We start from the raw sequence: 10,234 nt of genomic DNA on the forward strand, positions 1-10,234 counted from the left end.
AGGAATCCTTCCGGTGGGATAAACTGCCACGTTGGAGGATTTTTCACGTTGGATAAAGTGGAGAACGGTTCCCGAGTTCTCTGGTGGTGAGATGATTTCGGTCTCTCTGAGGTTTTAATATGAATTTGAATATAATATGATAATATTCAAATAATGTGTGTGTGTGTGTGTGTGTGTGTGTGTGTGTGTGTGTGTGTGTGTGTGTGTGTGTGTGTGTGTGTGTGTGTGTGTGTGCGAGCGTGGGGTCGCGTCAGACCCCGGGAGGACGCGGGACGGGTGGGTGGTGAAATCAATTTTTTTTTTTTTATATTTTACATGTATGGGGAGCGTGGCTGCTGTGGGCACGGAGGTCTGCGCTATTGTGTCAACGCTATTCCACCAGTCTCAATGTGAGGAGCGCTGCGGCGGAACCTATTGACCAGTCACCGCCTCATTTCCAATTTTTACACAAGTTTACACAAGTTTTCCCTCGATTTCCCAGGTTTCCCAGGATTTTTCCGGGTTGGAGGATCCTCCTGGTTGGAATAAATTGCCCCGGTCGGAGGACTTTTTCCACGTTGGACAAAGTGGAGGACGGTTCAGGAGGAGTTGTCTGGCGGTGAGATGACGATGAGCCGATTGGAGGATCCCTCGCTGGTTCAGATTTTGGGTTGGGTGACTGTGTGCGGGGGGGGGGGGGGGGGGAGGTGCGGCGAACCTTAAAAGTCGCAGAGAGAATACGTCGCAGTACCACTTCACCTGACAAGCTTGGAACGAGCGTTTATCCACAGTCTCGTCGAAAGGTTCCAACGCTATGGCCTCTCAAGAAGAAGGTGACCTGCAAACCGACGGCTGCGCGGTGTTCGAGCCGCGGCTCGAGCGGACCACAGACTGTCTGCGCCTTCGCGTAGAAGAAGAGGGAACCCCGTGTCCGTTGGATCATAGCGGATTCCCAGACCCGGAAGGAGGCCTAGGCGGAGGTCTGGAGTGCGACTGTTCGCATGGGAACGCTCTGGCCGCTGAGGGTGCCTTGAGGGACTTGTTGGACAAACACATCCTGGCCAGCGACGGACGGTGTGCTCGCGTCAAGGCTCATTACAGACACCGCCACCTGCCACCGGATCAATTGGCCTTGGACCTGGGCGAACTCAGGTTCGCCCACGGCATGGTGGCGTTTCCGGACGCCCTCTTATTTGCCAGCGGTGGCAAATGTTACCTGCTAAACGTAAAGCGATGCGTCATCTGTGCCGGCGCGGGGAGACGACACCGCGACAGATGCAAAGAAGTTTGCGAGAGATTCACGGCGTACCTGACCGACACCCAGCTGGACGACGACTACGGGCGCAAGCCTCTGCTGTACACGAAAAGGTCGAGCGAGAGGAGCGTGGTCGGCCCTCGCACTGCGGACAACCTGTTCAGGGAGCTGGGCAGCCGTGAGGGCATGTCGTATGAGCTGGACACCGTAGACACTCACGTGTGTGATGCGTGCGGCGTCAGGCTTTCCCGTTTCGTAGCGGGTGACAACATGCTGAGAGAGCATGTGTATCACGTGCACGTTGCCGGAGTGGAGGAGTGCGACTTCCTGGCGAAAAAGTTCTCTGGCAGAGAAAGCGTCCGGAAAGCAATGATAGGCAAGGAGCGTTACAGAAGGGGCTACGTGGCGTTTCCCCGAGTTGATGCTGAAGGAGGCCGTGGAAGGCCATGTCGGCTTTGGCTACGATATGCCCTGCGTCGTGTGCGGCTCGCGGCGGAGCGAGAGCCACAACCAACGCTGCGGGATACTGATGCTGGCGCTGCTGCGAAAGTTGCTTCGCGTCAAGTTTTGATGAGCCGAGAATCCCGTTGATGAAGATTAAAAAAAAAAACAAAAAAAGGGCCGTATTCAATTTCTTTCTACGCCTGCCTCTGTTGCTTTACGCATACCGATTAAATTATACTGTACGGAATGCGCCTTGTACTCCTTTATTTCATAACTGTTTTATATTATTAAATAAACTTTTGGCATTTAATCAAATGTTTTTGCCTGTTTGGTCTGTTTTATTTTTCGTTTAAAATGGTCAGCCCTTGCACGCAGCTGTCTGCTTGCATCATCATCATCATCATCATCATCATCATGTTCGTCATCATCATCATGTTCATCATCAGTGGGCCTGTGGCACGGGTGGAGGTACAGGGGGCTGGGGTAGCGCCTGACCCCGGGAGGATGCGGGACGGGGAGGTACAGGGGGCTGGGGTCGCGCCGGACCCCGGCAGGACGAGGGACGGGGAGGTACAGGGGGCTGGGGTCGCGCAGTTCATCTGAACTCGATGATCGTGCAGCCTCCTGCTGAGGGATGTTGGCCAGGAAGCAACACTGAACATAACCTGCAGGAGATAAAAAAAAAAAAAAAAAAACTTAAAAATTTAAAGGGCTTTGTAGTTAAAAATAGTAAAGCCCCACTGAATCGTTAATACGTTACTGCTCAACGTATGCCCTCAGACTGATGGCAGGAATTAATGTAGAAACATCAAAGGGAGGTAAACAATGATTCATAGTCATGATCGTAGATGTTCGTACTCGTACATGGCGGTTAAAAGAAGGCAGATTGCAACTAGTCGCTGTCGCTTCGTTCTGCTTTTTGCAAGACGCGCTTTCCACTGGACGGCAGCAGTTCCTTAGAAGCCCTGGTTTTGTTTTTACTGTGGAGAGAGGAAACAAACAGTGACCATGCAGAACAGAGATGGGACACGTCTGGTTTAAGGGAAAAAGTATTTAACACTACAGCTATGCAATGCTGAAAGTCTCATGCAGCTGTTCCGTAGCAGCTAATGTTTATCAAAGTGACATCCGATCACAGTTTCTGTGTGTGTGTGTGTGTGTGTGTGTGTGTGTGTGTGTGTGTGTGTCTTGTAGTTTAAAGATACTTACGCCTCTTTTTCAGCCAGTTCTAATGCATCATTTATCTTCTTTAACATGTTATAGCGCTCACGGCCTTTAACCTGCAGAAAAAATAAAGGATTTAAATTGAGAGCAGCAATTCTGTGACAACACTAGTTTTTTTTAAATACTTTGTGTGTGTACTAACTGGCAACATAAGTACTTCCTCCTCGTCTGTGCTTGAGCCAGACTTCCTTTTGCACATATCAGGATCTATTGCTGGGGCACTTTCTAGAAAAGCAAAACGTGATCCGTAAGATAGAAGACAGCCAAGGTGCAAAGACAAACCCAGCATTAATAAACAAACACATACTTCTTTTCTTCACTTGTTTGGCCCCCGTCTGAAGTTTGGCACTATTTGCCTCCTCTGTTTTACGATCCCTGCCGGGACACGCGCAGACACGCACCTCGAAGCATCTTCGGCCCAAAAGTTGTCCGCTAAAAGACAGTAGAAAAACATTTACTAAGGCTGCAAAAGCTATCTTTGAGGTGGGATAACAGTGATGCACAACTTCAACTTCAAGTTACATTTAGAAACAAAATAAACATAAAACAGGCAAATACATAAAGCAGGAGATCAAGTTACACAACGTCGACCCTCGGTTTCCATGTAACACTACTCTTTATCCAGCAAATACATTTCAGCTCACACCAATCCTGGTAGATGAAACCATACGTACTCTGAAGTCTCAAGGGTCAGGATGTGGTGAGGATGGGTCTGCGGTTCATGCCTCCCATGCAGGAGCTGTTGCACATGAAGTTGAACAGGATTGTGGTGATCTCTGAGCCCGGCTGAAACACATGCAGGATAGTAGTCGTTTAGTGCACGGGTAATTTCAGGGATGACAAACCGTGAAAGCGGAACGAGAGGCACAACAGAATGATAACATTTAATTGCTACGTTAGGGGAAAGGTCAGAAGTGAGAGGCAGTGATACCTGGGGCGGCTCATAGGGAACAGTCACACTGTGCCTTTTTGTGTTGTGATCCTCAAGATACTGAGGCCTTTGGCTGCCCTCCGCTCTGATCAAATGACTGCGATGGTCTGCAGCTGAAAAGGAAAAACCAAAAAGCCAAAGCATCTCTCTCTCTCTCGTTTTCTTTTAACAAACATTTTAAAACAGAAGGTATTATTTCGCTGAAACGCTTTTCTTACCGTCTTCTTGTAGACAGACATTACTCTGAGAACCGCACCGTGTGGAGGTTTACAACCAGGCTCAACTCCCCCGCAGACCGGTGGACAAGTCGCAGGGGGCGGGAGCTCCTCGACAGACCACCCTAACTAAACCTGCCAACAGCAACGCGCTGATCAGTGACTCGCTGTGGAAACATCGATGCCACTGGCTCTTCACACGCAGCGACTCGCTCTGGGCACGAAAATTTAGCAAATGGCCACAATGAACAAGGCTGCACACGAACGCCACAATGAGAGCTACGAAAGAATGGGTTTCTAACGCGGCGCCAAGACCCCGGCAGGACGCTTGACGGGGAGGTTCCATGGGCCGGGGTCGCGCCTGACCCCGGGAGGACGCCTGACAGGGAGGTACAGGGAGCTGGGGTCGCGCCGGACCCCGGCAGGACGCCTGACGGGGAGGTACAGGGGGCTGGGGTCGCGCAGTTCATCTGAACTCGATGATCGTGCAGCCTCCTGCTGAGGGATGTTGGCCAGGAAGCAACACTGAACATAACCTGCAGGAGATAAAAAAAAAAAAAAAAAAACTTAAAAATTTAAAGGGCTTTGTAGTTAAAAATAGTAAAGCCCCACTGAATCGTTAATACGTTACTGCTCAACGTATGCCCTCAGACTGATGGCAGGAATTAATGTAGAAACATCAAAGGGAGGTAAACAATGATTCATAGTCATGATCGTAGATGTTCGTACTCGTACATGGCGGTTAAAAGAAGGCAGATTGCAACTAGTCGCTGTCGCTTCGTTCTGCTTTTTGCAAGACGCGCTTTCCACTGGACGGCAGCAGTTCCTTAGAAGCCCTGGTTTTGTTTTTACTGTGGAGAGAGGAAACAAACAGTGACCATGCAGAACAGAGATGGGACACGTCTGGTTTAAGGGAAAAAGTATTTAACACTACAGCTATGCAATGCTGAAAGTCTCATGCAGCTGTTCCGTAGCAGCTAATGTTTATCAAAGTGACATCCGATCACAGTTTCTGTGTGTGTGTGTGTGTGTGTGTGTGTGTGTGTGTGTGTGTGTGTGTGTGTGTGTCTTGTAGTTTAAAGATACTTACGCCTCTTTTTCAGCCAGTTCTAATGCATCATTTATCTTCTTTAACATGTTATAGCGCTCACGGCCTTTAACCTGCAGAAAAAATAAAGGATTTAAATTGAGAGCAGCAATTCTGTGACAACACTAGTTTTTTTTAAATACTTTGTGTGTGTACTAACTGGCAACATAAGTACTTCCTCCTCGTCTGTGCTTGAGCCAGACTTCCTTTTGCACATATCAGGATCTATTGCTGGGGCACTTTCTAGAAAAGCAAAACGTGATCCGTAAGATAGAAGACAGCCAAGGTGCAAAGACAAACCCAGCATTAATAAACAAACACATACTTCTTTTCTTCACTTGTTTGGCCCCCGTCTGAAGTTTGGCACTATTTGCCTCCTCTGTTTTACGATCCCTGCCGGGACACGCGCAGACACGCACCTCGAAGCATCTTCGGCCCAAAAGTTGTCCGCTAAAAGACAGTAGAAAAACATTTACTAAGGCTGCAAAAGCTATCTTTGAGGTGGGATAACAGTGATGCACAACTTCAACTTCAAGTTACATTTAGAAACAAAATAAACATAAAACAGGCAAATACATAAAGCAGGAGATCAAGTTACACAACGTCGACCCTCGGTTTCCATGTAACACTACTCTTTATCCAGCAAATACATTTCAGCTCACACCAATCCTGGTAGATGAAACCATACGTACTCTGAAGTCTCAAGGGTCAGGATGTGGTGAGGATGGGTCTGCGGTTCATGCCTCCCATGCAGGAGCTGTTGCACATGAAGTTGAACAGGATTGTGGTGATCTCTGAGCCCGGCTGAAACACATGCAGGATAGTAGTCGTTTAGTGCACGGGTAATTTCAGGGATGACAAACCGTGAAAGCGGAACGAGAGGCACAACAGAATGATAACATTTAATTGCTACGTTAGGGGAAAGGTCAGAAGTGAGAGGCAGTGATACCTGGGGCGGCTCATAGGGAACAGTCACACTGTGCCTTTTTGTGTTGTGATCCTCAAGATACTGAGGCCTTTGGCTGCCCTCCGCTCTGATCAAATGACTGCGATGGTCTGCAGCTGAAAAGGAAAAACCAAAAAGCCAAAGCATCTCTCTCTCTCTCGTTTTCTTTTAACAAACATTTTAAAACAGAAGGTATTATTTCGCTGAAACGCTTTTCTTACCGTCTTCTTGTAGACAGACATTACTCTGAGAACCGCACCGTGTGGAGGTTTACAACCAGGCTCAACTCCCCCGCAGACCGGTGGACAAGTCGCAGGGGGCGGGAGCTCCTCGACAGACCACCCTAACTAAACCTGCCAACAGCAACGCGCTGATCAGTGACTCGCTGTGGAAACATCGATGCCACTGGCTCTTCACACGCAGCGACTCGCTCTGGGCACGAAAATTTAGCAAATGGCCACAATGAACAAGGCTGCACACGAACGCCACAATGAGAGCTACGAAAGAATGGGTTTCTAACGCGGCGCCAAGACCCCGGCAGGACGCTTGACGGGGAGGTTCCATGGGCCGGGGTCGCGCCTGACCCCGGGAGGACGCCTGACAGGGAGGTACAGGGAGCTGGGGTCGCGCCTGACCCCGGGAGGATGCGGGACGGGGAGGTACATGGGGCTGGGGTCGCGCCTGACCCCGGGAGGACGCCTGACGGGGAGGTACAGGGAGCTGGGGTCGCGCCTGACCCCGGGAGGATGCGGGACGGGGAGGTACATGGGGCTGGGGTGGCGCCGGACCCCGGGAGGACGCCTGACGGGGAGGTACAGGGAGCTGAGGTCGCGCCGGACCCCGGCAGGACGCCTGACGGGGAGGTACAGGGAGCTGGGGTCGCGCCTGACCCCGGGAGGATGCGGGACGGGGAGGTTCATGGGGCTGGGGTGGCGCTGGACCCCGGGAGGACGCCTGACGGGGAGGTACAGGGAGCTGGGGTCGCGCCGGACCCCGGCAGGACGCCTGACGGGGAGGTACAGGGAGCTGGGGTCGCGCCGGACCCCGGCAGGACGCCTGACGGGGAGGTTCCGTGGGCCGGGGTCGCGCCGGACCCCGGGAGGACGCCTGACGGGGAGGTACAGGGAGCTGGGGTCGCGCCTGACCCCGGGAGGATGCGGGACGGGGAGGTACATGGGGCTGGGGTCGCGCCTGACCCCGGGAGGATGTGGGACGGGGAGGTACATGGGGCTGGGGTCGCGCCTGACCCCGGGAGGACGCCTGACAGGGAGGTACAGGGAGCTGGGGTCGCGCCGGACCCCAGCAGGACGCCTGACGGGGAGGTTCCGTGGGCCGGGGTCGCGCCGGACCCCGGGAGGATGCGGGACGGGCCTGTGACGAAGAAGAAGAGAGCGGTGACCGAGCCGCAGCGGATCCTGCGACGCGTAGGTGCCTTGTGGCCAAAAACGTAAAAAGAATCAAAAGTTTCATAGTTTGTCTCGTGGGGTCAGACTGACCCCCTCGAAGGCTGCGCGAGGGTTAAAGTAACCTGGCATCACAACATGACTAGTACAGGCTGTTCTGATGGAAAGCAACGCAGAAACACTACAACATCGTTTTTGAGCTTGTCACGACATAAGAACACTAGTTTAAACCTTGGCATCTGCAACTGTGCTTTTAGGGTGTATTGAGCTGTTTTAAAGTAACCTGGCATCACAACATGACCAGTACAGTCTGTTCTGATGGAAAGCAATGCAGAAACACTACAACATCGTTTTTGAGCTTGTCAGGACATAAGAACACTAGTTTAAACCACGGCAAGTGTAACTGTGCTTTTATGGTGTATTGAGCTGTTTTAAAGTTGCCTGGCATCAGAACATGACCATCTTAAGCTGTATTGTTAGAAACTGTTGTGGAAATCTTCTTATAAAGAAATTAACCGGAGATCATCAGTGTGATAAACCATCTCAAAGTTTACTCTCATGTCGACACGGAGTGGATCACAATTACATCTAAGACGTAAGGCACATCTCACTATGTACAAAGTATCCACTGAAGGACTAAGGACACAAGACATGTATTTATACCCTGTTACAAACCCCCACATGAGCTGTTGACTGGTCTTTGATATACATGAGTGCAGTAAACCCCCCTTTACTTCCTTTAACAATGTTCCTTTGGTCACTACAGTGAAACCCCCACAAATTTGACAACCAAATGCTTGATGACCCCCCAGGAACAACCCTCAGCCAGAGGCACAGCATCTCATGACAAACACAAAATTTCCCACATTCCTCCCTTTTTGACACCAAGTGTCAAACATACAAACAAGGGAAATTATTGTCAACATTTGAAGGTATTGTCCATTTGCTGTCTGTCTCCCTTTTAAGTCCTTGATATTCTTTTGATGCTCGTCCACATTCATAGAAGGAAACATGGTTTCCCTACTCACAGAAGATTCCTTAAACCTGTTCTGTTGAAGGAGTTTCTGATGTTGCTCTTCTGTTGATTCCATCTCTGCTGTCCTTTGTTTTTTCTTTTTCCTAATGTTGATTTGTTTCGCAATCTGAAGACATTCAAACAGTTGAAGTTGATGTTCCACTGAATCTTCCACAATCAGCAATTCCCTAGCAGAAGCATCGTTGATGACGCTTTCATCAAATTTCTAGTCATCGGTGGTCCAAAACAGTAGGTCAGGTCAGCTCCTGCTTTCAGGGGGAGAATCATTAAGGGAAGCTTAAAAGTATAAAACTATAAGCAGTTACACCCTGCACATAAATGACATCATCAATGACACAAAGCAGTAGCAGCTAATGCTGATAAAAGTTAGTTAGATGTTAGTGTTAGTGTTAGTAAGTGTTAGTATTAGAAAAATAGAAATAGAAGAACGGTTTCTTACAGTGTGAAAACAGGAAACATTTTATAAAATTGAAAACATGTTCAAAGTAAAAGCAAAAACTGTTCGAAAAGCTATTGTGGAATAGTCTCAGTAACCATGTTGTTACTGTAATCAAACATTATAAAAATGTGAAGCAGAAAGTATCATAGGCTTCACTGTGAGGTCTTACTATGGCTCCTATGACAATTATGTAAGACAGAATCATTTTAGATGTTTGTTTGTGAAAATAATAAAACAGTAGCTGATGCATTTTTAAGGAATGTAAATAAAATGAACATCAATAAACAATAGACTTATGTTTAGTTCAAAACCAATCATTTTGAAGGATCTAATCATTCACCTTTTCAAACCTTAGCTTTGGAGGTTACAGCTGTTAAATAGTTCCTGGTAAAAAGGACCTTAAGACATTTATGTATTTTATTTTATGTTTTTACTGATTGATAATTTGGCTTCTTACACTTGCATTTGTGTCATTGGTCACAAATTTTAAGATTTAATTTAATTTGAATGTATTTGTAATCCAGTTTTGATTGTCATATAGAAACCAACACTATCATTCTCAGAAGAAATTGTCTAGGTTAACGTCAATAATATTCAGACTCTTTCAACTCTTAATATTGGATGAGAAATCAGAACCACTTTCAAAACACAAAAAATGTAAAAATCACAAACAAATATTTAGACCTCCTCCCTTTTGATACATGGATTTAACCCATGAGTCAATTGCTTAAAAGAAAAGAGATGTTAGCATGTGTACCTTGATTAACCCAGGTTCACCCTTCATCAAAACCTGATTTCACAAAGATGATATGGATTGAAAATGACAAGAACAGAAATGATTGTATGTGGTCCTTCAAACATCTGTTTAAAGCATCTTATTAGAAAAACTCATTTTACTGCAGATAATCTAAGATTAAAAACAAACACAAGCATATAAAACAATCAAAAATCCCCAAACAAGCAAAAACAAAACTATATAGTGTATGTACACTGAATTCAGTAACACCTTCTCTAACTCTTAAAATAAAAATCAAGTCTGTGTTGCAGTCAGAAGTCCAAGTCAAAAAGTCATGTATAGTCACAAAAAATAATCCCATGTAAATTGTTATATGGGAGAGATCACAAATCCATGGACACTAATACACTTCTAAAAACTTCAATTAAGATATCGCTTAGTGATTCTATTAAATGTTTTGTTTGTAAATTTTGCATCTCCAATAATCCAATATTTCTAGGAAAATTACGAATAGAATCAACTTTTTTAGTAAACCTTCC

The 10,234-nt window shown here is 47.5% G+C and overlaps 1 long non-coding RNA gene across 5 annotated transcripts; it reads right to left on the minus strand.

The window, feature by feature from the left end:
• Positions 1-1,925: 1,925 nt before the first annotated feature.
• LOC129604516 (uncharacterized) lies at positions 1,926-6,706 on the minus strand. 5 transcript variants are annotated; one of them, XR_008695441.1, is made up of 14 exons: positions 6,085-6,701; positions 5,828-5,939; positions 5,461-5,585; positions 5,296-5,378; positions 5,139-5,209; positions 4,784-4,899; positions 4,052-4,584; positions 3,834-3,946; positions 3,577-3,688; positions 3,210-3,334; positions 3,045-3,127; positions 2,888-2,958; positions 2,543-2,658; positions 1,926-2,343 (listed from the first exon to the last, which is right to left on the minus strand). It is a non-coding gene; the product is annotated as an uncharacterized LOC129604516 (long non-coding RNA). The 5 variants fall into 5 exon arrangements; XR_008695442.1 differs by having other exon boundaries at positions 3,834-4,584; positions 6,085-6,197; positions 6,303-6,700; XR_008695444.1 differs by having other exon boundaries at positions 2,537-2,658; positions 3,834-4,584; positions 6,085-6,706.
• Positions 6,707-10,234: the final 3,528 nt, after the last annotated feature.

This window comes from Betta splendens, chromosome 8, assembly GCF_900634795.4.
Source record: "Betta splendens chromosome 8, fBetSpl5.4, whole genome shotgun sequence".
NCBI classification, from domain to species: Eukaryota; Metazoa; Chordata; class Actinopteri; order Anabantiformes; family Osphronemidae; genus Betta; species Betta splendens.